Source organism: Martes martes (assembly GCF_963455335.1).
Source record: "Martes martes genome assembly, chromosome: 6".
Taxonomy (NCBI): Eukaryota; Metazoa; Chordata; class Mammalia; order Carnivora; family Mustelidae; genus Martes; species Martes martes.
In genome coordinates, this window is record NC_137893.1 from 98774884 (window position 1) to 98801363 (window position 26480).

Genomic DNA, 26480 nt, shown 5'->3' on the forward strand with positions numbered 1-26480 from the left:
AATTTTTCAGATTCATGTCTCTCTGGTTGTCACAGAACTGGAAATCGAGTTTTAGTGTTCTTTTTGCTCTAACCATCTAATAGACCTAGAGCAAAACATCAATGAACTAGGAATTCAGTTTAATCATCTATTAGGTGGGGATATGTGTAACTTTCTCCTCTAAAACTTTACACAGAGTTAAGAATAATCAGCTGGCTTTGCTGCCAGAACTGTCAAAGTCTGGTCTGGTATCTCTTCTCCCCTCACTATGGTTTTTCAGAATCCTAGGATCAACTCTATCAGATAGAGACACACCGACTGGGACAGGGGGTTCTTCAGCTAGGAGGCACGCGGTGGGGTCTAGGTTGCCAGATTTAGCCAATAAAAATACAAGATGTCCAGCTAAATTTGAATTTCAGATCAACCATGAATCATATTTTAGAATAAGTATATCTTCCGTGCTATTCTGGGACACGCTTATACAAAAAACTGGTTTGTGGTTTATCTGAAATTCAAATGGAGTCTGGCTGTTTTGTATTTTATCTAGCAACCCTGCTTTGGGTTGCGTTTCAAGTGACTCCATGAATTCCATGGAAATTTCTAGAATATTAAGAAACATGTTACGCATGTGTGTTTATGTGTCTTTTTCTGAAGAGTGGGCCTAGAGCTTCCACGAGGTTCTGAAAAAGACCCATGACCCAAAACAGACCTAGAACCTTTGGGCTGAGGACAGTGAAGAGGAGAAACGGTGATGTAATTCTACTCTCTTTGAGGAGCCGGCAAGTCCCTGTGGAGGAATTACCCTAGAGAGAAGCTCCTCCTGGCCTGACACAGCCCTCAGATGCAAACCTCTACAACTGATTATAGAAAAGAATTTTCACTTTATATTTAAGAACATTCTCTTTTCTGACGCCTTCTCTCCTTGCCTCCTGGGAGAGACTCTACACAGGGCAAGCTACAAAGCCATGTGTGTAAAAGTGTCACTGTCACTCTCATGCCAGAATGAGCTGGGATCCCAGAATGTGTCTTTGCCAAAGGGGCAAATCAGCTGCGCCTTCGCCCTGTCCTGTCACATTCCAGTCGCTGCATCTGTCCCAGCTCATCAGCACGGACTCCAGGAATAGAAACATTCCAGCTTCTGCCGCTTGCCATTTTAAGTGAAGTCCGACTTAAGGGGGGGTTTTCCATTTCACCGTTTCACTTCTAACGTAAAACTGAGGTCAGGGTAGCCAAGGTGCACATTAAGAACAAAAACTCATTTTATGGTTAAGTAAAACCTGTGTTCTTTTTATAGGGGGAGTTTTTATGTTGCCAATATGGATATTTCTGGGAATTCAAGGAGTTCTCTGACTTTTGTGTTACCGATTGAATTAAACTGATTGTATTTCATCTAAACCAATCAGGTACTGAATGTTTACATGGTTCCTGATAAAAATGAAGATGGAGTTCTAAACTTTGTGAACAAAACCTACAAATTTTACTTTGTCCCTCCTTTCTCTATAAAACGGAGGAAGATGAACATGCATTAGGCTTTAGAGACTGAAAATTATTAATGGAAATGACACGTCATTTTACTTCTTAAAAGCAGCCCTCTCATGCATTTCTGTTACTATGACATTCTCCTGATCTCTGGCATACCTTACACTGGGAGAGACTGTGTTCTGGCTCCCGATTTCAGATCCAGAACACGAGCAGCGTGGCCCGGCTATAGACCGCCTGTCAGTGGCACAGCCCCACCACCACGAACACACAGATACCTCCACCCTCTCCCACCCACACACCCATACGCACCCTAGAATCTAGAAGTCAGGAATTGGAGATCGTGGTCCCAGCTCCTTACCCTCCTGTGTGGTGTCTGGATGTGTAATGATGAGTTTTCAGCAGCAGCAGGCTCCTCTTGGGAAGCAATCTGTGGGGAGAGAGAGGGAGGGAGGGAGGGAGAAGGAAAATGCAGTGGGGAGCCACCAGCAGCCACCTGATGAGTCCCAGCAGCAGCAATTTTTAGAGTGACCCTTGACGGTCCTACTGGATGAGGCAGCAGAGCCCACGCTCCCCCACCCAGAGTACAGTCCCCTCTCCCTCTTTGGCCTTCAACTCCAGGCCTCCTGGGGCAGAGGCGGGGCTCTGGTTGGTGGAGAGGGGTTGGGTTTCTTGGCCTGCTCAGCTGTTTAAACAAAAAAATAAGTAAGTCAAGAGTCCGTCACCCTGGGTACGAGGAAAGAAAATTAATTAGGTGGGAATTGAATGGTTGGAAGCAGGGATTTCAGGGTACATACTTGGTAAGAAGAAGGGAAGTTGGTGAGGAAAATATTAGCTTCTAGAAACGTCAAACCCCTGGTCACCTCAGGTCCTCTGAAAAGATCGAGTTTATAAATAGGCTGTTCTTTAGAAGCGGAGCGCATGTTCAGGAGGACAAAGTGCTTTCTTTGGTACCTCAGATAATGGCATCAACATGATTAGGGTCATGGTATAGTTGCACAGAGTGAGGTCTGGGACCAGTGCTTGACTCTCCAGTGATCCCCAGGGATGTCTGAGACTAACACACACTGTAGCACACGGGCAGGTGTAGAAATACCTACTTCGGCAACACTCCATAGGAAAACAAACAAACAAAATCAGAGGATTACAAGTGACCACAAGTTTTTAATAGATGCCAAGGGTCTGAAACGGCTGATAAGAGTTAATGTGATATTAGACTGCAATAATGGAAAAATAGGTCCTGGAAAATTCATGTTGTAATTATTTTTCATTTGTCGGATGATGTGTTAGGCATCGCTTTGCCTGTTGGCACACTAGGAGATTATTCTGCACCCTGAAGGAGGTGGCGGGAACGAAGAGAACTTCGGAAGCTGTGACTATTGGGACAATCTGAAGAAAATACCGAGAGAGGACTTAGGATGGATGAGACACCTGTGGCAAGTGTATTGGGGGTTGTTGGGCAACAAGTGGATTTAGTGAACATTCTTAGACCCTATTGTGGCCAAAATTGGGCCCGATGGGTGGATATTCCAGGGAAATATTAAAAGTAAGGAAAGAAAACTCTGATAGCAACTGGCTTCTAATGATTAAAATGGGTCCCAATGATGAAAAGGAGCCAGTTCCTTACGAGTGGAAGTGGGTAGGTAAAAGGTGATGTAGGGACTCTTGCTCCAGCTGGGCACTTGGATTAGCTCATCCTTGATATAATTCCAACTCTAAGACTCTATGATGCCATATGTATTGGCTTCTAGACTTCCCACACCTCTCAGCTCACTGGTTGGCATCTTAGTTACCACTTAGACTTAAATTCCATTCAGCTTTTTAGCAGGGAAAACTATTTTGATTTTTTTTTAAATTCTTTGTTTTCACACATAGCCATCCAGCTTCAAATGTGCCAGAAGTACAAAGAACTTTATTGTATGGTTTACACAAAGCTAACAGAGGATCACTCCCAGGTGATCCTTCATGTTTCCCCCTCCTTGATTCCAGTCAAGGGCCAAGACGTTCAACTCTCTTCTTAGTAGTATGATAAAAATAAGCTTTAGATCAGTATTTATGATAATGATTACATGATTATGGAAAGGTCCTTCAAGAAGTAAGCAGAAAATTACTTGGGAACTTTGTTAAAAATCAGTTTTGAGGGGCGCCTGGGTGGCTCAGTGGGTTAAAGCCTCTGCCTTCGGCTCAGGTCATGATCCCAGGGTCCTGGGATCGAGCCCTGCATCGGGCTCTCTGTTCAGCGGGGAACCTGCCTCCCCCTCCCCTCTGACTGCCTCTCTGCCTACTTATGATCTTTGTCTGTCAAATAAATAAATTAAATCTTTAAAAAAAACCAGTTTTGATAAAGTAGGTCTGGGTTGGAGCCCGAGATTCTGTTTTTCTAATAAGCTCATAGGTGATGCTGATATTGCTGATCTAAAGACCACACTTGGAGTAGCAAGGATTTAGAATGTTTTGGCTCCCTAACACCTGAAGGGAAAGGGTTTGTTGAAAAGGCTGTAAAAGCCACTCTATCAGAACACATTCAGTGTTTTAATACCAAATCTACAAATCCACCAGGAAGAAGTCTACAAGCTCTCTTTCTTTGCCTTGTTACAACGGAGGAGCCCTCCTTCGAAAGTCAGCCCCCACACTGGTACTTTGGATTACAGATATAAGCACCTGTTCAGGAACTTTGCTGCATCAGTTCATCCTACTCTTACCCAGCAACCCCCTGCCCCGTCTCTGCTAGCCAATTTCTACCTGTTTAATGGTACACAAACTCTTCTATTTAAAACCAGTGCAACAAAAGAAAGCTTTCAATTTAGTCCATTTCCCCCTCTAGATGAGGCCGTATTTCTCTCCACTTCTTCAAAGGCAAACTTCTCAGATGTATTTTATGTATTTGTATCTGTAGCCTCTATCATGTTGCTTCCCATTTTCTCCTCAAATCAGTCCAACTAAGCGTCCCTCTTTGCCCTTCTACCAAAGGGCTTGTGCCAAAGTCATAAATAACCCTGGGTCACCTCATTTTTTGGGACATTTGCCAGTGCTTGACCTTTCGGAATTACTTCACACAGTTGACCAATCACTTTGACTAAAAATTCTCTTTTCCTGTTAGTTTGTTTGTTTGTTTTTTTCCAGTTGCTCTGGTCATTTCTTCTCATTCTCTCTTTCTAGAAGATCTTCGATGCAACTCTTGCAGGTTAAAGGACTTCAGAGCCATCTTAGACTCTCTTCACTTCTCAAAGCTGCATTTGGCAGATGAGCTCATACATCCTTAGATATCTCATAGGGTCCTTAAAAATCATTATTTCCAAGACTCAAGTCATACTTTCCCTCAAAATATGCTCTTTCTACAGTATTCCCATTGGTAGTATACAAGCCATTACTCATCTAGTTCCTTAAAGGGTGGACTTGGCATCACCATTTGCCTCATCTTCTCCACCTTGCACCTCTGTCTCCTCATCTCATTATCCACCATGTCCTGCTATTATATATCTGTAATATCTTTCCCACTGCTACCATTCTGGTCCCAGCTATTATTACTTCTCACCTAGACCATTGTGAAATCCCTCAAAATGGCCTTCCTGTGTTCACTCTTGCTTCTCTCCAATCCATCCTTCCCACAATGTAGCCAAAGTGATATTTTCAAATTTCATCATGTAACTTCCGTGCAGAAAATTCAATAGCTTTCTGTTTCCTCAGGATAGAGGCCCAAATCCTTCTCTGGTTTATAGTGCCTTTCAGCACCTGATTCCTGATTTCCTCTACAATATCTTCATGCTCCAGCAAAACCCATCCTCTCCAAGTGTCTCAAATATACCATATCTCTCTCCTGCCTTAAGGTCATCATACTTGCTCCCAAGATGCTGTCTATTTCCCCTTCCACTTCACAGTTCAACAATCCCTCACTGGACTATAAGGGCCATAAACAACAAAAGCCAGCACACACTTATTCTTTACCAGGTACCTGTGGTAGGTAGCTTCTAGGATGATCCCTAAATGATCTCTGCTCCTTGTGATTCGGAGCATTAGATAATGTCTTAACTTTTAGCAACTTACTTCTAAATAATAGAATACCTTAATGTTGAAGGGATATGATTTATATGAGTAGATTACAAAAGATTCCAACTTCCATCTTTAGAGCAGACTTTCTTCCTTGCTGGCTTTAATGAAGCTCAGTGTCACATCTGAAATACCTAGGCAAGGAACAGCCAGCTCAGAAATGAAGCCCTCAGTCCAACATCCCCCAAAGATGTGGGATCCCGCCAACCACCCCTGCATGAACTTGCAGGTGGATCCTTCCTCAGCTGAGCCTTCAGATGAGACTTCAACTGTTGTGAACATCCTGGATAAGCATAGGCAGGTGGGTAACCCAGTGCTGCCATCCCTGATCAAAGCCATTGGCTTGGAGATCATTTGCTCTATGTTGGCCAAAGCTCAAGAGAGTGCTTCAGTTAAAATCAAGGAGGGTGAAACTACTAAGGACTAGCTTTGCCGCCCTGTTGCCCTTGTTTCCAGCACCAGTGATCCCTAATGTGCACTAATGTTGTATTTTGAACATGTCAAAATCTGTCAGTTAAATTGTCATACATGGTGTTTGTGGCCTTGGCCGACATGAAGCTGTTCTCTGAGGTTTGCTTCTCAAACTGCACAGTGCTTTGTATAGTACTTTGATTTCATGAAAGAAAGACTCTAGTTAAGCTCTGCTTGGATCCCTGACCTACTGAAACTGTGAGATAATAAATGTATAGTGTTTTAAGCTGCAATTTATGCAGCAATAGGTAACTGATAACAGTACCCTTCTATGAGCTTATCCTTATAAACTAACATAGTCCTCATAATATTTTTATCAGACAGGATTCATGTTTTGTAGATAAGGAAACTGAAGAACTTTTAACTTATCACAGAGCACATGCTGGTAAGGGGTGGAGCCAAAATTTGGACACACATTGTCAGGCTCCATGGTCTGTGCTTTTAACCACTTCATTCTGCATGAAGCAGTGACTGTAACTGATTTGTTTACAACTGTAGTCTCAATCAACAACACAAGATTTGACATGTACTAGTGATCAATAATTGGTTAATTCATTACTTCATTTAGAAAATTGCTAAATGAGTGATGAATAAATTTTGTTTTTGTTCATGCAAAGGAATTTTATAAGAGTGTTTTCAGTATAGTTTCTTTTTGGTCTCAAAGGCTTTTTCCATTTTGTGGTATGTAGTGATAGAATGGGCTACATGCTGACTGACTGAAAATTACAGGTGCATACCAACAGCATTTTTCACAGAACTAGAACAAACAATCCTAAAATTTGTAGGGAACCACAAAATACCCAAACAACTGGAGCAATCTTGAAAAAGAAAAACAAAGCTAGAAGGATCAGAATCCCAGACTTCAAGTTATACTACAGAGCTGTAGTAATCAAAACGGTATGGTATCCATGCAAAAATAGGAACATAAATCAATGGAACAGAATATAGAGCCCAGAAAGAAACCCACAATTATATGCTCAATTGCGCAAATGCTTAAATGCTCAATCTTCAGCAAAGTTGGCAAGAATATACAATGGGAAAAAGGCAGTCTCTTCAACAAATGGTGTTGGGAAAATGGGACAGCCACATGGAACAATGGAACTGGACCACTTTCTTATACCATACACACAAATAAACTCACAATGGATTAAAGATCTAAATGTGAGACCTGAAACCATAAACATCCTAGTAGGGAGCACAGGCAGCAATTTATCTGACATTGACCATAACAACATCTTTCTAGGTATGTCTGCTGAGACAAGGAAGATAAAAGCAAAAATAAACTATTTATACATCAAAATAAAAAGCTTCTGCACAGCACAGGAAACATACAATACAACTAAAAGGCAAGTTATTGAATAGGAGAAGATATTTGCAAATGACATACCAAATAAAGGGTTAGTATCCAAAATATATAAAGATCTGATACAACTCAACACCCAGAGAACAAATAATCTCATTAAAAATGGGCAGAAGACATGAACAGGCATTTCTTCAAAGAAGACATCTGGATGGCCAACAGACACATGAAAAGACACTCAACATCAGCCATCATCAGGGAAATGCAAATCAAAACCACACTGAGATGTCACCTCATCCCTGTCAGAATGGTTAAAATTAAAAACACACACACACACACACACAAGAAACAACAGGTGTTGGAAAGGATATGGAGAAAAAGGAACCCTCATACACTGTTGGTGGGAATGCAAACTGGTGCAGCCACTGTGGAATCAGTACGGAGGTTCTTCCAAAAATTAAAAATAGAGTAATTATATGATCCAATAATCTCACTGCTGAGTATTTACCTAAAGAATACAAAACACTAATTCAGAGGGACACATGTATCCCTATGTTTACTGCAGCATTATCTATAATAGCCAAATTGTGGAAGCAGCCCAAGTGTGCATTGATAGATAAATGGATAAAGAAGAGGCGGTATGTGTGTGTGTGTGTGTGTGTGTGTGTACATATCGTATATATATACACACACATATTATATATATATGATATAAAAATAATATGTCATACTCTATATATGATATATAAATATTCTGTATATGTATATACATATGTTATATGTATATACATATATGTATATGTATGTATATACATATAACATATGTATATACATATACGTATACAGTGGGATATTATTATATTTGCCCCTTGCAAACAACATGGATGGATCTAGAGAGTATAATGCTAAGTGAAATAAGTCAAAAGAAAGACAACATACCAAATCTTTTCATTCACTTGTGGAATTTAAGAAATAAAAAAATGGAAAAAAGGGAGGAAAAAAAGGGACAAACCAAAAAATACCCCCCACAAAAACCAAAACCCAACAAAAAAACAAAAACCCAGTCTCTTAACTGGGTTAACAGTTTGGAGAACAAACAGATGGTTACCAGCTGGGTGGGAGAATGGGTGAAAAGGGTGAAGGGGAGTAAGTGCACTTACCATGATGAGCCTAAGTAATGTATGGAATTGTTGGATCACTATACTGTAACCCGAAACTAATACACTGTATAACCATACCAGAATTAAAATAAAATAAAGAAATATATAGGTGTATTTCAGAGTGCAAAGCAGTGTAATATAAGCATTATGTAATCCACATATGTAACTTCAAATTTTCTAGGAGTTGCATCAGAAAATGGAAAAAGGGAACAGGAGAAATGAATTTTAATAACATTTTACTGAACTCAGATATCTATAATATTGTTTTAACAGACAATCAATATAAAATTATGAGGTGTTTTACATGCTAAGTAAGTACTAAGACTTCAAAATCTGGTCTGTCTTTTATACTTTCGAGACATTTCAAGTGCTGAAATCTGGATGCACCCTATTTCAAGGGTCCAGTAGTTAGTATTAGACACTGAGGATAAGGACAATGTAGGTGCACAGTCAGTGCAGGTGTAAAGAAAACTTGGAAGGAAGACAAAGAGTCTGGAAGTCAACAGAGTTATCTTTTGTCCTTATAGTTACTCCTTAATACCAGGACGTACTAGAAACAGTTCAAAATAAGAACTGAACTTCAGGGACAGAAGTTGTCTTAAATTTTTTCCTTAAATGGAAACTGGAAAAAAAATCATGATGTGTCATCTCAAACAGTAGGGTTTGAGCACCTGCCTTGATGCTTCTAAAATTTAGGTTGCCTGAAATATGCAGTTTCATTTCAGGCAGAAGACAGGAAAGTCTGAGAGAACCAAACTGACACTTTCTGCGCTCCTAGAAGGCAGGGGTGGAGAAAGTCTCCCTTTGTTTCGCAAAGGTTATTGTAAGTCTTTGGCTGGTCAGGGCCAAAAGGCCAGGAGACAAATAGGCAATGGAAAGTGATAAGGACATTTTTACTTTGGGCTCTGAAGTGAACTCTGGACCTCTGAACCCCTTTCCGATGGTTGTGTATTTACTTTCCCACTGTATGAGGCTGGGTGGGAAGCAGAGTCTGTCTCCACCATACAAGCCAAAAAAGTCGGATGCTTTTGTCTGGCTTCTTGTCCGCTATGGCAGGGATGGGTCATGGGTTTGACTGATCGGCTGCCTGTACCCTGCATTAGAAACTGGGAGCCAGTGATGCAGAGAAGCAGGTCAGAGAGGAAGCTGTTCTGGGGTTGGCAGGCCCCGGTGAGCAGCACCAGCAACAGCGGTTTGCAGGACCGTGCGCAGGTGGCAGGGCCGGTGCAGCCTCTGCGTCTGGAGCCGGAAGCAAGAGGACTTCCGGCAGTGGCTTCTGCTGTTCCATAGGGGTAGCCGTGGTGCCTGGGGCTCTTCTCTCTGGCTGTGGAGTCCTTACTTGTTCCTGTCCTTTTCCTGGCCTCTTTGGCCGTCCGGGACTGAGTGCGGGAGCTGCATGGTATCCTTTCAGTAGATTTCTTTCCTTGGTTACTCCGCTGGCGGGCTCAGGAGCTCAGCTCCTCTGTGTAATGAAATGAGGAGACCCAAGGGACAGAAATGGAGAGAGGGCAGCCTGGAAAACAGGGAAGCCCTGAGATGGTGGGAGTCCTGAGGGAGACAGGTGGAGTTACAAGACCGGAGCTGTGGTCTGCTGGTGTGGGGGAGGGTGGGGAAGCCAGGGAGGATGAAGTCATTTCTGATGGCTGGGTGGCTGAGGGACCTGTACCAACAAAGGTGCCTAATTATCCATGTTGAGCTTTCAGTTTGCACTTCTGCCCTGTAATTGATCTCCACGGCACAAAAGTTTCAGTAAAGATGGCTCTACGTCTCTACGTAGATATTCTGGGTGGGTGTTTTCAGTGGAAATCAATGAGAAGTCACCCAGGTTGGCAAAGAACAAAAATGGTAGGAGAGTATGGAGATGGGCTGTGAGGGACAGCTCAACAGAGCAGTAACTTGGATTCAGAGGTGACAGCACGTGAGCCTAGGGCCCTGGCTCATTCCCCCAAATCCTGGTGAGGGCATGGAACGGCTGTGACTTAGAAATGTTAAGGCAATTTTATTTAAATATTGAAAAGGCTTGGAGAAGTCAGCTGACATCAGGGTCACACCCATATTAATCTGTTTGTCTGTATCAGGACTGGTTCAGGGATGGATCCCAGGGGACAACCAGTAGTTTCTCATCTTTATCACGGGATTAGTAATCTTTGAAAGAGGAGCTGTTAGTGAATCTCTAAAACAAAGGGAAGGGGCAGAGCTAGGAGAGTCCATATGCCAAGAATTTTCAGATAGCAGACGTGAAGCATTGTCTTTTCAAGGTGACACAAAGGGTTCTAGTTCATTATTTTAAACACACAGGTGTTAAGCAGACAACATTGACTAGCAACATCCAAGACAGAGGTATTCATAGGTCCCATTAAGTTCTTACTTTTGGAAAATAAACATGAGAGCAGTCAATGACATAAAAACTTACATGGAAACTGCACCTAATGCATGAGTTTATACACCCTACTCCAATAGCGTCCACGGATGCCAATTGTGCATGGACTGCACTTGTTTTAGTTAAGAGGTTCTTGACGTAGGAGGACACGCGAAAGCCACATGCTCTGTTGTGACATTTTAACAAAGACACACTTGTAAAGGAGAAAATGTATTCATTGCAAGCCCTGTTAAGAGTCTGATCGTTTTCAAAACACAGAGCACATTTCTCCAATGATTGTAAGCGTACAGTCACTGAGGGTTGCTTTTCGATACCAAATAATAAAAATGATCTATATATGAAAGCTGAGGACTGACACTCATTTGCTGTGGCACTACTGCAGAGTCAACCCATCTAAAATGTAGAAACCTCTTATTCAGGAATTTGCTTTAATGGCCACAGTCTTCCTGTGGCCATATTGGGTTAAAATGAGGTAACTTTCCCTATTAGCAAAGGGTGAATGGTGTTTCTCCATCAATTACCTTCTTCTTGCACACTCCTTCCCTGACCTGTCCACCTCCCCTTCTTCTACCCACTTTCCAGGCCGTATTAGGTGACTCCTTCCATGTCCCTGTGATGCCATGGGTATAGCTGTCTCTTGTGGCACTTACCACATTATAATAATGTGGTTTTCTCCTCCCTGACCTGGGACATCTTGGAGGACAAGGTCCTTGTAGTGTCTTTTTTTTTTTTTTTTAAATCTCTATACCCAGTATGATGCCTGGCACCTGGTCAGCACTCAAGAAAGTCTCTCACTCTAGGAATGACCCATTTGCTTGCATTAATGACCCACTAACTCTGGAATTAAACAAGTTTTAAACAAGATTAGACAAGATGCTGAAGATTGACTTCTCATTAGTCACATTGTCAAATTACCTTCAAAAGGTAATTTAAAGACTGAAAGTGCCTTTTACTCAATGCCCTAGATAAGTGATGGCCCCACTCTCTCCTTCCTGCCCTACTCTCCTTTTTCACCCATCCAGCTCTTTCATTGAAATCCTTCTCCTCTGCCTCACCATGATCAAAAGCTTTCTCATTATGCACGATTTCAAGAATTGAAAGAAGAGATGTGATGTCTTTTTGGTAAAGTTCATTCAATTTCATTCCAGCCTCCACCCCTCTTTTAAAAAAGAACAGCAATCATAAAATCTTGAAACCATAGTGGCTTGTGTTTGTGCAAGCTGGAATCAATTCTAGGTTGTCTTAAAACAGATTTAAATTGTAAAAGCTATTTCTGAACAGAAGAATTTATTAAAATTATCTTCTGAAAGCTTGATGGCTGTCCCTGAGTCCTTTCAGGCAACAAAGTGACTCCATGCTAGTGGAAAACAGCTGGAAAGAATAAAATGATCAAAACCCAGATATTATAGGTCCCTTATTCTTTCCCTATAGGAGGTCCCGTCACATCCTCACTCAATACATTTTCATTCTTTTGTCACATATTTCAACAGGTTGGTTCCCAGGCAATCAAGAAGGCATGCATGGCAAGAAGTGGCCAGTGGATTGGGATGGAGGCCAACTGTTGAAAACATGGCACAGGAATTTCCAAACCCTCAGTTTTAGATCTTTGAGGGTAGGAGTACTCTTTCTGAGCATCACTGTGAGGACTTAAGACAGTTGTCCTATGGACCAAATTTGGGTCCCCAAGTGTTTTGTTTGGCCTTTACAGTGTTTTCATTTTTTTGTTTTATTGAGCTAATATTTTTGAATAAAGGGGTGTCCACAGAACAATATATATTTTCTAAAGGCACTTTTTACACTTATTTATTTTTAAAGATTTTATTTGTCAGAGAGAAAGAGAGAGGGAGAGAGAGTGAGCACACAAGCAGGGTGAGCGGCAGAGGGAGAAGCAGACTCCCTGCGGAGCAGGGAACCTGATGCGGGGCTCGATCCCAGGACCCCGAGATCATGACTTGAGCCAAAGGCAGTCATCCAACCAACTGAGCCCCCCAGGCGCCCTTCACAGAACAGTATATTGTTCCATAGAACAATGTCCATAGAAAAGGCGGTTTCATGAGCAATCGTACCATCTGGCAGGTACATGGGAAGAGTAGTTAATGCTCAGTGGTGACTGCACCTGAGAGAGAGGGCACATAACCCCTGTGGGTCAGTTCCACTGCTGACATGTGGGTTGCCCGGCCCCCATCCCGGCTGTTTGCCACTGTAGGCAATTCAGTTTGCCACAAAGAGCTTCACATCATGGTCCATTTTCTAATTGTCATACCATTGACGTTTTTACGGTGACAGGGAATTCTCCACTGCAGCAAGATGTTCTTGCCTCCTGCTCGCTTAGATTTGGTTACTTTTATTTGTGTAAAACCCCAAGTATGTTCTGTAGAACCTTCATTCCAAGGGATGTTAAAATTGGTGTTACAGGGCGCCTAGGTGTTCAGTTGGTTAAGTGTCTGCTGTTCGGCTCAGGTCATGATCTCAGAGTTCTGGGATCGAGCCTGGCCTCAAGGGCTCCATATTCAATGGGGAGTCTGCTTCTCCCTCTTCCTCTGCTCTCGCCCCACTCGCACTCTCATATGTGCTCTCTCTCTCCCAAAGAAAAAATAAAACCTGGGGCTCCTGGGTGGCTCAGGCGGTTAAGCATCTGCCTTCAGCTCAGGTCATGATCCCAGGGTCCTGGGATGTAGCCCCGTATCAGGCTCCTTGCTTGTTGGGGAGCCTGCTTCTCCCTCTCCCTCTGCCTGCTTGCCACTTCCCTTGCTTATGCTCTTTTTCTCTCACTATCTCTCTCTCTGTGTCAAATAAATAAACAAATAAAAATCTTTAAAAAAAGAATAAATAAGATCTTTTAAAATTGGTGTTACATAAAAGAAAAATTTCAATAGTCAGGTATTTATTCATTTATCGGCAAAGATAAATTACTACTTTTTTTCTTTTCTTTCTTTCTTTCTTTCTTTCTTTTTTTTTTTTTATTGAAGGACTTCTTAGAGCCTTTAAAATATTATTGCTCATTGTTGGTCTCTAATAGGAGGGTAAACATGTAGCCTTTCTTCATATATATTTGGCCATAAAACCTATTTTCATGGGACTACCCTTGGATAATTCATATAGGGATTCTTAAGGATTTCTAAATTTTATTATGTTGTCTCTACCGTTTCTGAAAAGTCAGCTGGAAACAAGATACAGCAACTTGCTCCAGAACACAGAAAGTGGCTGTGATGAAACTGAGTTGGAATCCCAGAATCCTGACATCGGCCGTAGTAGCAGGATGCATATGTAGTGTGTACACTGATCACTAAGTTTGGGGATAAATAGGCTTAGTTAAATCCATAATAGTGGGAGAGGAAAGTGTGACCACCTTGATAAACATCGACGTTAACGTAGAATCAGTGATAGCAAAATACATAATAACAATAAGAATGGGAGGTGGTAAGGAGGTTAAGGAGGTAAGTAATGGGGGCTTAGCTTTATTTTTGTAAAAAGTTAAAGTACACTTTCCTTTGATGTTCATATTTTACATAAGACTTTAATATATGTAATATATGTTATAAGCATATCCATTATAAAAGCAAGTCATACAATGATTACCGTTTCATTTGTACCTCCTGTCAAAATTAAGTCCTAATGAAGGAAAAATTGAAAAGAACAAAACAAAATTTCCCACTATCATCATTAAATTATCATTGTTAAAGACAGGCAGTCTCATTAGTAAGTCTCTTTTTGTACTCGGGATTTAATGTTAGCTAAAATATAGAGATTTATGTTTTGGGGCCATCTCAAAGGAATAATATAGCTTTATCATCACACTATTAGGTCAAGAGTGCAATAGAAGAATGGTAGAGAAAATTGGGAGCTAAAAATAACCAAAATCCCACTCTCATATCATAGCTATGAACATTTGTATTTATTTCTTACTAATATTTGCTTATGTTCTTTGTATTTTTTATCATTATAACCATATACTTATAATTTTGCTATAATTCTTTATTATGGTAAAATATACTTAACAAAATTTATCATTCTAACCATCTTTAGGTGTACATTTCAGTGGTTCTAAGCATCCTCAGCTTGTTGTCCAAACATCACCTCCTGCCATCTCCAGAAATTTTTATCTTCATAAACTGGAATCCTGGACCTGTTGAAAATAACTCCCTACCCCCTCTCCCTCCAGTCCCTAGCAACCACCCACCATTCTCTTCCTGCTTTTTAATGAGTGTGTTCTTTTAAAGATGTTCTTTGGGATAACATCTTTTTACCTATCAGAGGTAATTCTGTTCTTAGGAGTTATAATGAAGGTAAATAATCATTCATGATGTTTTTGGTGAACCAGTTACACTCTTGTTTCCAAGAGTGATTAAGGCTTTATTCATTCACTGGGTCGTTCATTCATTCTTCCAACAACAAATTGTTGTATCATGTCTTAGCCTGGATCTCCCTGAAAGCAGAGCCTGAGACAAGAGGTATGTTTGGGAAGTGATTCCAGAGAGGATTAAGAGGCCAGGAGACTGAAAAAGGACAGAGGGGAAGACAGCAGCACAAGGATGCATTAAAAAGTTCGCTAGCACCGTGGGCTGCTGTGGCCCAGCCCCCTGGACCTCTTGAGAAACTTTCTGAAGTGGATCTCGGAACTGTCCACACGGACCAAGAGTTGCCCCACAGGCATTAACACTCTGGCCTCTGGCTTGTGTATTCTTGTGAGTCAAGTGGGTTCTCCTGGGATTCCACACCACGGGCCAGAGAAGCACCGGTGCAGGAAGAGAGAGCTATGTGGAGTGGGCCCAGTGAGGTGCTGACCAATTATACCTGTGCCATGTAGGTGAATGCTTGCAAAGAACTGGGGGCTGGGGCAGCGGCTGGAACAGAAGGTGGGCGTGGGTGGTACTCCATACACACAGGCACTGAACTAGGCATTGGACTGGAGCCACAACAGTAAGCAAAAGAAGGCATGGGCCCTTGCTCCTGGAACATACAGACGTGGATGGATGCTAGCAAACAGGGGCACTGGGGGCAGCTGAAGAACACTGGGTACGCATGACTCGGGATGATTACGAACCAGCCATCCAACCACTTGAGAATGGGGCTGGACACTGGACAAGGCAGACGGGTGAATACAGTGAGGAGCAAGAGGATATAGGTCCCACCTCATGAATATAGTGGAGGAAGGCCACCACAAACAAATAATTCCCACCAGGGACACCTGGGTGGCTCAGTCAGGTAAGTGTCTCAGGTCATGATCCCAGGGTTCTAGGATCGAGCCCCGAGTCAGGCTCCCTGCTCAAAGGAGAAGCTCCCTGCTTCTCCCTCTGCCTGTCCCTCCACCTGCTTGTGCTCTCTCTTCTTCTCTCAATTAAATAAACAGACAAACGAACAAACAAACAAATACGTAAATAAATACATAAATAAAGTCTTCAAAAAAATAATAATTCCCACCAAACAATGAACTACCATTGTAACAGCTACTGTGAATGAGAGAAGTTCACCAGATTTTGAGAGGCATAACAGGGGTCTTGGTAAAGTCAAGTGAGTCAGGAAAGATTGAATACCTTCTTCATAGAAATGATATTTAATCAGAGACCTGAAGGATGATAGGTGCTATTAAATAAGCATTAATCGGCTATTACAGCTTAGATGCTCGGAATATCCTGTAAATTACTACTTTTTTTTTTTTCTCAAATTGCTCACAGTCCAATTGTGGACACACACAATGATTATGTAATCAGTAACAGGCTAACTAGAATTAGGTATAATGGAAACCCAGGGAATCAACCCAAGGAAGCTAGTGATGCTTCAGCACAGGAGATAAAATCTGGTCCTGAAGGATTTGTCAGTGTCTTCCAGGTGAATCAGGTAAGGACTCCATTAGAGTGAGTTTCTCCAATGGGCGGAAGGGATTGCCATGCAGTCCATGAAATTCCTTAAAGAGAACTTCAAGTTTAGCTTTTACTTTTAGGAGAATGTTTTTGAAGTTAGTTAAGCAAACCTGCATTATCTGTGTGACCCATCTTACCGTTGGACAGCGCTGTACAATTTCAGGGCCTACATTTTCAAGTGTGTTTGTTATCACAGGGTATCAAGAAACAATGTTTGAGTTATCCATCGCCATGCAGGAATTCAGGCCCGTTATGTCGAGAGAGATTCAAATTTTAAGGTAAGAAAAAAAAATCACCACTTCACATGAGATATCCTAATATCTAAAGGTTGGAAATGAATTTTTTTCAACATTACCCATAGTAACAAAACAAAAACGACTCCCACCCGGCAATGTCTTTGGGCATCAGGGTCATTAACAGGATACCGCTATCCAACTAATCGCCCTGTAGTTTCACCACAGTTGGAAGGTCTTCAAGGAAATTTGCTTCTTGCAAATTCTTATGGAGAAAGTTCTTGAAGAGCCAGGAATTTCCCCCTTTTCTTAGTCGGAGGTGGGGGCGGGGAGACATGTGCTTCCTCATTTTGCCATCCAAGTGAGAAAGGCTTTGAGGGAGTCACTTGAGGAGCTTGATGTGTGTTCTCTGGAGTTCAGTGGACTTAGTGTCTGAACTCTGAGGATGATTGTTCAGGTTGCACACTGCACAACTGCAGGGGGTGCCAACCACTCAAATGACAATGTTTATAACCTGTATGACGGTACTTGGAGACACCGGGAGGAGGCAAGCTCTTGTGGCTGGAACAGCAGCTATGTAGTAGTAACACAGGAAGCAAGTTGTACTTTCACCAACATTGGGACAAGGAGGTGAGAGATTTTCTCGTTGGTTGTGTGGGTTCACGTGAGGGAGCTGGCCTGGAGTCTTCTCAAGGACCACCCAAAAAAAGCCTTCTGGAGAGTTCCTCAAACTAGCAGCCTGAGGTTGAGTGTTGGCAGTGAGAGCAGGAAGGGGGAGGACTTAGGGCTTTCACCATGCAGTTTTCAGTGAGGATTCTCAATGGGGAAAGTACCTCATGAGCGGGTCAGGCCTGCACACCTAAGACCAAAGAGCAGCAATTTCGGGTCACAGAGGCACCATCCATGGAAGACTGTGTGCGTTGTCCAACCCTGCGTGCCCTGGGCCCAACCGTGGAGGGGCTAGAAAGGCAGCTAGTAAGGGGAGGCATTGAAAGAGGTAGGACACCCACCAGCCCTAATGGCCCCCGTGCCCCTGATTCCCAAGACCCCAGTTTTCTTGGCCTAAATAGAGCCTTAGAGAGGGGAAGAGAAAAAATCTGGAATTTTATGATTACACTAAACTGGTTATTTTAATTACTAAAGTAAGGCTTTCCGTAAGACTGAAGGTGACCTCAGGACAATTCACACGCAGAGTGACTGGGAAAGCTGCTTGAGGACTTCAGATAAGGACAGGGGACAAAATCAGGACCCTCAGTGGGTACAAAGGAGAGGCGGCCACAGAGACAATTTCTCTTTGGGCACTGCTGACTGCCAAGCCTTCTGTGACCAGAGCCCCTGGGAAATCTTTCAGTGAGATGCCCATCCATACTGGAAACACTTTATTTTAATTTGAAACATATAAATAAATACTCATCCCCAATCTTTTTACCTAGAGCAATGCTTCTGTGTGAGCACAGGTGAATGGATCTTTCTTAAACTCACCCACAAAACATCAACTGTGAAGTTGATTTTTGCCTCCTTATATTGGATGGAAAATTTTACAAACCTTGCCAAGCAACTTGAATATAGCTACATACATGTATAGGATTTTATTTCTTTTGTCTTCTATGGTCATCTCACCCATACCCATTTTTAGAAATGTGCATTTATTGGGTCTAAAGCCTTCAATTTAGTGTTTCATAGAAACAATTTTCTTTTTTGGACTCCTATTTCATCAGCTTACATAGTATTTATTTTATTTTTTTAATTAACATATAATGTATTATTAGCCCCAGGGGTACAGGTCTTTGAATCACCAGGTTTACACACTTCACAGCACTCACCATAGCACATACTCTCCCCAATGTCCATAACCCAACCACCCTCTCCCTCCCCCCTCCCCCTGGCAACCCTCAGTTTGTTTTGTGAGATTAAGAGTCTCTTATGGTTTGTCTCCCTCCTGATTCCATTTTGTCTCATTGATTCTTTTCCTACCCCCCAAACCCCCTATGTTGCTTCTTGACTTCCTCATATCAGGGAGACCATATGATAGTTGTCTTTCTCTGATTGACTTATTTCGCTAAGCATGATACCCTCTAGTTCCATCCATGTAGTCACAAATGGCAAGATTTCATTTCTTTGGATGGCTGCATAGTATTCCATTGTATATATATACCACCTCTTCTTTATCCATTCATCTGTTGATGGACATCTAGGTTTTTTTCACAGTTTGGCTCTTATGGACATTGCTGCTATAAACATTCAGGTGCACGTGCCCCTTCGGATCACTATGTTTGTATCCTTAGGGTAAATAACCAGTAGTGCAATTGCTGGGTCATAGGGTAGCTCTGTTTTCAACTTTTTGAGGAAGCTCCATGCTGTTTTCCAGAGTGGTTGCGCCAGCTTGCATTCCCACCAACAGTGTAGGAGGGTTCCCCTTTCTCCGCATCCTCACCAGCATCTGTCATTTCCTGACTGGTTAATTTTGGCCATTCTGACTGGTGTGAGGTGGTATCTCATTGTGGTTTTGATTTGTATTTCCCTGATGCCGAGTGATGTGGAGCATTTTTTCATGTGTCTGTTGGCCATCTGGATGTCTTCTTTGCAGAAATGTCTGTTCATGCCCTCTGCCCATTTCTTGATTGGATTATTTGTTCTTTGGGTGTTGAGTTTGATCAGTTCTTTATAGATTTTGGATACTAGCCCTTTATCTGATATGTCCTTTGCAAATATCTTCTCCCATTCTGTCAGTTGTCTTTTGTTTTTCTTAACTGTTTCCTTTGCTGTGCAAAAGCTTTTGATCTTGATGAAGTCCCAATAGTTCATTTTTGCCCTTGCTTCCCTTGTCTTTGGCGATGTTCCTAGGAAGAAGTTGCTGTGGCTGAGGTCGAAGAAGTTTCTGCCTGTGTTCTCCTCAAGGATTTTGATGGATTCCTTTCTCACATTGAGGTCCTTCATCCATTTTGAGTTTATTTTCATGTGTGATGTGAGGAAATGGTCCAGTTTCATTTTTCTGCACGTGGCTGTCCAATTTTCCCAACACCATTTGTTGAAGAGACTGTCTTTATTCCATTGGACATTTTTTCCTGCTTTGTCGAAGATTAGTTGACCATAGAGTTGAGGGTGTATTTCTGGGCTCTCTATTCTGTTCCATTGATCTATGTGTCTGTTTTTGTGCCAGTACCATACTATCTTGATGATGACAGCTTTGTAATAGAGCTTGAAGTCTGGAATTGTGATGCCACCAACTTTGGCTTTCTTTTTCAATATTCCTCTGGCTATTTGAGGTCTTTTCTGGTTCCATACAAATTTTAGGATTATTTGTTCCATTTCCTTGAAAAAATTGTTGGTATTTTGATAGGGATTGCATTAAATGTGTAGATTGCTTTAGGTAGCATAGACATTTTCACAATATTTGTTCTTCCAATTCATGAGCATGGAACATTTTTCCATTTCTTTGTGTCTTCCTCAATTTCTTTCATAAGTACTTTATAGTTTTCTGAGTACAGATTCTTTGCCTCCTTGGTTAGGTTTATTCCTATGTATCTTATTGTTTTGGGTACAATTGTCAATGGGATTGTGGTTTATATAGTATTTAATTAAAGTATGTGATTCCATAACAAGTACTACTGGCATAAACAGGGTTGGGAACACACCCAGCCGCCTCTAGGTAAACACAATGTTGACCTTGCGGAAGCAGAAGCACTTGGGTGCTCTGGAGAGTACCCACCAGCTCGTGTATCCTCAACATTGGTCTTGTCTCAGAGACAGAAGGGAGAGCACAGGATTTTCTGATGAGTCGGTAAGGGGAGGTTGGTTGGGTGAGCCATCTACTTTGGAGGTGCAAAGTTGGAAGTGATCAGCAAAAAAAGAGTTACCATTACTTAGTCCCTACTCTGTGCCTGGTGGGACACTGGACCCTTTATATACACGAGCTCACCTAGCTTCCACAGGTATTATTTCCCCCTATGTTACAATCGAGGAAAGTAGAGTTTACAGACATTAAGTAATGGACTCTGAGTCAGTAAATGAAATAGCATTTCTCAATCTATGTGCAAATGAATTGCCTGGGGGATGTGATTTAAGGGCAGGTTTTGATGGAGTATGTCTGGGGTGGGGCCTGAGAGTCTGCATTTCTAACAAGCTCTCAGACCATGCTTCGGGTGAGATTCTGACTTACTTGTCCTGAGATAATCATTATTTTCTAAAAGCTTTCCAGGGAACTTTTATACAGAGTAGAGGTGATGAGTAGCTTGGGCCCCAGTAAGGTCAGGAAATTTGGACTCTCGGACTGAGAGAGAGATACTTAATTTTAAATACTTCAGCTAAATTGAGTGTTTTAAAGACAAGAGTAATAACATTTGAAACTATGTAAGAGTTTATAAAATGAAAATGAAAAATCCCCCGTTCTCCACATAATATAAATAATAAAAAAAAAACGAATTAAAGGATGTCTGGGTGGCTCATTTGGTTAAAAGCCTGCCTTTGGCTCAGGTCACGAGATGGAGTCCACATCAGGCTCCTTGCTCCGCAGGGAGCCTGCTTCTCCCTCTGCCGCTCCGCCCCCCCCCCCCCCGACCCCCGCCACTTGTGCTTTCTCTGTTGCTCTCTGACAAATAAAGAAAATCTTTAAAAAAAAAATTGAATTAAGCTATCCCTGCACACATTCATGCAACAGTTTTCTGAGTGCTATGTCACGAGCCTCTTTCATCGTTCGTACGCGCAGACCTATTTCGCACTTATTGACCCCGCATTACATCCTCTAGCACAGTTATACCAGAATTCACCTCACTAATCTCTCACACGCGTTCAGTCAATTCTAGCTTTTCAGTTTTTTAAAAGTGATTTTATTTATTTATTTGAAAGAGAGAGTGCACGAACTGGGAGGAGCTGGAGAGGGAGAGGAAGAAGCAGACTCCCGTCTGAGCAGGGAGCAGGGCTCCATCCCAGGACCCTCAGATAATGACCTGAGCTGAAGGCAGAGGCTTAACCCACTGAGCCACCCACGCGCCCCTAATTTTTCAGTTTTATAGATAACACTTTGCCCACATATCCAGGGGTATGTGTACAGATTGTTTTGTGGAATGGACTTCCAGGTGTGGAATTGCTGGGTTACTTAAATATTTATTCTCAAATTAACCCCCCAAAGGCTCACCAAATTACATTCTCAGCATCACATCTAGAAATGCTTTTCCCCACCACCTTGCAACTACTGGGTATGATCATTCTTTTCAATATTAACCCTTCTAATGTATGAAAAATGGCTCCTACTGATGCTTTAGTCTACATGTCATGACGAATGCATGAGGATGAATGTCTTTTAATATAATCATTAGACTTAAGTAATTGGAATTTTTTTACTGAAATTGCATTTTAATACACTAATGTGGATTTTTATAGTATTTTTATAGTATTTACTGTCCCATGCAGGAACAAGATGTCTCTCTCTATGTGTTTATGTGTGTGTGTATCTTTTAATATTTCTTCACAAACATAGATCTTTCACATTTCTTGTTAAGTTTATTCCTAGGTGAACTATATATATAGTGACATCTCTTTCCAAATCATCATTGTAATTGATTATGACAATATAGGACAACTGCTGATTTAAATATATTTATCTCCTAAAAACAAATTTAAAAAATAAATATTTATGTCCTAATTATCAATCTTACCAGGTTCATAAGGCCTAAAAATTTAATCGATTGTCTTTGGAGCTAGCTTTGATTTTTACCAAATTCACTTGTTAGTTTATTTTTTCAAGTATTATTGAGTACATCAGAGAAAAAATTAGAAATGTAGAAAAAATTACCCCAATAACCAAGGAAAACTATTACCATTTTACTTGGATCAGTTTTCATTCTTTTAATATTTGCATAGCTTCTGCCACATAATTTTAATCACACAATTTAATTAGCTGACGTACTTCTTAAAAGAACAAGTGTGTTCAACCTGCCAAGACTGTTTTGCTGGAAGTTGCTTTTGTAAAGAGCCACGCGCTTCTCACTAAGGGGCAGGAATGCGCATGTCACTTCTGCTCCTGCGATTACTGAGTTCAGGCCCTCAGTCGGCTGCCAGCCCGGCCTGCTGGTGTTTCCACTGGCCAGTTATAGTCCAGTGTCACGGAGCCCTCTGGCCCTCGCACCACACATAGATGCTGACCTCACCATGCACTTAGCCGCTCCATTTCAGGCCTCTGCCGGATTCACTCTTGCTAGGGGGGTTTATAATTCCGTTCGAAAAGCTGACGAGATCATGACATAATCAAGATTTCCCAAGAATTTGTTCAAAAACCATTTCTCCCATGGCTTTCGTTGACATGAATGTATATGGGGTTTGGGTATGGATGGGCTGATTGGCTGCTTCATCTGTATTCCTTTAAATGTGATTTCCTCACTTGCTCATTTTGTGACCCATATGGATTGCTCTTTCATTCCCTCAGCTCTCGGCTCACTCACCGTAACAGGGACGGTGAATTACATAAAATAGGAATCCCCACGCTTATCCCCCGGCCAGATTTGTCCTTAACATATACAGGGCTGGAGCATGAGCATGAAGAGAGGCCCACACATCACAGGTTGAAGTAGTTTAAAGGTCCCGCAGAGCTTCATGTACACACATGTGACCTGTCCTAGCTCTCCCCATGCTCCTTCCCCAAAAGCCACCTTTGACATCCTCTTGGGCCCGCAGGTGCAAACACTTGATTTTTTTCTTCTTACACAGTGATTAATATATTTCTTGGATGTGTTACTTTTGTGGCTTAAACAAAAAAAGTCTAACTATATCTTTTTCCCATTGTTTTATCTAGTTGATTGTTGCTGCTTGCAGTAGATCTTTCTAGCCACCTCCCAATGTCTCCTTGTCCTTTTGTTCCACCTTTCTTTTTCCTTTTCCTGGTAAAGATTACCTTTTTCAAATTCTCGTGGCTATGTGAGTAAGTTCTGGCTAATGAGGTGGCAGCAGACGTTGGATGTGGGCATTCTAAGAAGTCTCATTCCTAGGGGCACCTGGGTGTCTCAGTTGGTTAAGGAGCTGATCTTGGTTGTGGCTCATGTCATGATTTCAGAGTCATGAGCTTGAGCCCTGCTTTGGGCTCTGCACTCAGCACGAAGTCTCCTTGGGGATTCTCTCTCCCTTTCCCTCTGCCCTTTCCCCTGCTTGCACCATCTCTCTCTCTCTTTCTAAAATAAATGAAATCTTAAAAAAACAACAACACAAAAGAAGTCTCCTTCCTAGGAGGGAAAGAGGGAAAGAACACAATTAGCTTCTTCTTTGTCTTCTCCTGTGGTTATTATTCTAGTCAGGTCTTCTAAGCCTTTTTCAACTAATCTTAATTTGTGTTTCTCTAGAAAACTCTCTGAAAAATTATATAGACTTTTAAGTTTATTGACTATAGCATCATCTTCAAGTTGTTTTATTCCCTACTTTATTTATAACTGTAGACTCTATTTTATCCCTAATGTTGCTTATACATGATCTCTTTTTGGTGTGATTGTTTGCCAGATTAGATTTAGTAATTTTACTTCTCTTTTCAACTTTTCTTTTTTTTTTTTTTTAAAGACATTTATTTATTTATTTTAAGTAGGCTCTATGCCCAACATGGGGCTTGAACTCATGACCCTGAGATCAAGAGTTGCATATTCTACTGACTGAGCCAGCCAGTCAAATTTTCAAATTTTTATTTTTAATTGCTATTCATTTTTTCTTCAGATTTTCTATTTGGTTGATTTCTGCCTTTATCTTCATTGTTTCCTCCCTTCATTATCTTTTTTTCTGTCATTTTCTTTGTTATTTTTTGGTTTCTTGAGTTTTGTGCTAGAATCATTTACTTCGTTTTCCTTATTTTCTAATATATACACTTCCAAGCCATAGATTTTCCTTGAAGTATGATTTTGGTTACATGGAATAGCACTTAGAAAGTTCTGGCACATGTAGGCATGACTTTTTAAAAGCGTACTTTTGTGTATCAAATAAAAAGTCTTTACAATTAGAAGAACTGCTTACATTATGATCTTGACTAAATATTTTCCCAGACATATTTCCATATATTGACATTTCCTATAACCAAATCAAAAAAGAAATTCTTTTGGAAATATTTATTTTGTATGCTTATTAAAATTAAACCCTTCTTTTCTTTTAGAGCAGTTTTAGTTAACTTCAAAACAACACTGAGAGGAAGGTACAGAGATTTTCCTTATTGCCCCTCCCCCCACCATATGCCTATGTCTCTTTATCACCAGCCCCCACCAGAGTTGTGCATCTGCTACAATTGATAGAGCTACACTGACACATGGTAAGCACCCAAAGTCTACAGTTTACATTGGGGTCCACTCCTAGTGTTGTACTTTCTATGGGGTATCGTTTTTTCTACAGAGTATTTTTTATTGTTGTTTCTTTTTTATTCCTTCTTCATCTTGGCTGCTTTTTAGAATTACCCAGAAAGCTGGAAACCTGATACCAAGGCTTCAACCCAAATTTTATCAGAATCTCTAAGCATTGGACCCAGACACTGTACATTTTAAAACTCCCCAGGTGTTGAGGTGCCTGGGTGGCTCAGTTGGCTAAGTGTCTGACTCTTGGTTTCAGCTCAGATTATGACCTCCAGGTCGTAAGACCAAGCCCTGCATCCAGCTCTTTGTTCAATGTGGAGTCGGCTTGAGAGTTTCTCCCTCTCCCTCCTCTCCTCCTTCCCCTTCCTCCTTCTCTCTAAAATAAATACATAAATCTAAAAACAAACAAACAAACAAACAAGTAAATAAAAAGCTCCCTAGGTGATTTCTTGGTATTCCCAAGGCTGAGGTTTACATTTATCTTAACTTTCTCTCCCTTCTTTCCTACTCATAAGTCACAGCCATTTGGAACTAGTAAAAGTCTAATAAAAATCAACTGATGTAAATGTAATGCAGAAATTTTAATGCTTTCTGTAACACTCTGGCAATATTTTGCTCATTGACATTGGAAATCCATAAGATGTAACTGAACATTACTCTAAGTAAGTATTAATAAGTGAGTTTTCTCAGCAATTTGGTGGACTTATCATAGGGAAAATAAATTTATGGGGTGGATAGATTTTCAGACTAGTTCAGGAAAGCCTGTATGACCCACAATGTAGCTGGAAGTTATTTAAACAGAATTTATTAGGCACAATTGAATTAAAGACATTGTTTTTTGAAGGCTGATGATCAAGTAAAATCAGTTCTAATTAGAAAATGAAGTAATGGGAGGGTAGGATTTCCCAAGGTAGTATGCTATTTAATTATTTTCCTTGTCTTTGAAAGGGCATCTTTATTGTTGTACAAGCAGAATGATCATTTATAGCTGAGAATTTGAGGATTTTAAGTCTCCCTTAATACCCACCATTTAGGTGAATTTAGGCAGGAGAATATAAACTCTCTGAGACTTTGTATTTTAAAATTTTTTAAATTTAATTTATTTTTTTTTCAGTGATCCATAATTCATTGTTTATGCACCACACCCAGTGCTCTATGCAATATGTGTGCTCCTTAATACCTACCACCGGGCTCACCCAACCTCCCCTTCCTCTCCCCTCCAAAACCCTCAGTTTGTTTCTCAGAGTCCATGGTCTCTCAT

General features: G+C 41.2%; 1 protein-coding gene across 4 annotated transcripts in view; it reads right to left on the bottom strand.

Moving 5' to 3' along the window:
• The window catches only part of KLHL31 (kelch like family member 31), a 54259-nt gene that overhangs the window by 18497 nt on the left and 9282 nt on the right, over nt 1-26480 (bottom strand). The window contains exons 1-2 of one of the 4 annotated variants that reach the window (XM_080805471.1): nt 2256-2377; nt 1771-1888 (exon numbers count right to left, since the gene is read on the bottom strand). The gene's annotated coding sequence lies outside the window, so the exon portion shown is untranslated. Of the gene's footprint in view, nt 1-1770; nt 2063-2255; nt 2378-26480 lie in introns of those variants that run through there. The other 3 variants (XM_080805474.1, XM_080805472.1, XM_080805473.1) reach the window with 3 other exon arrangements.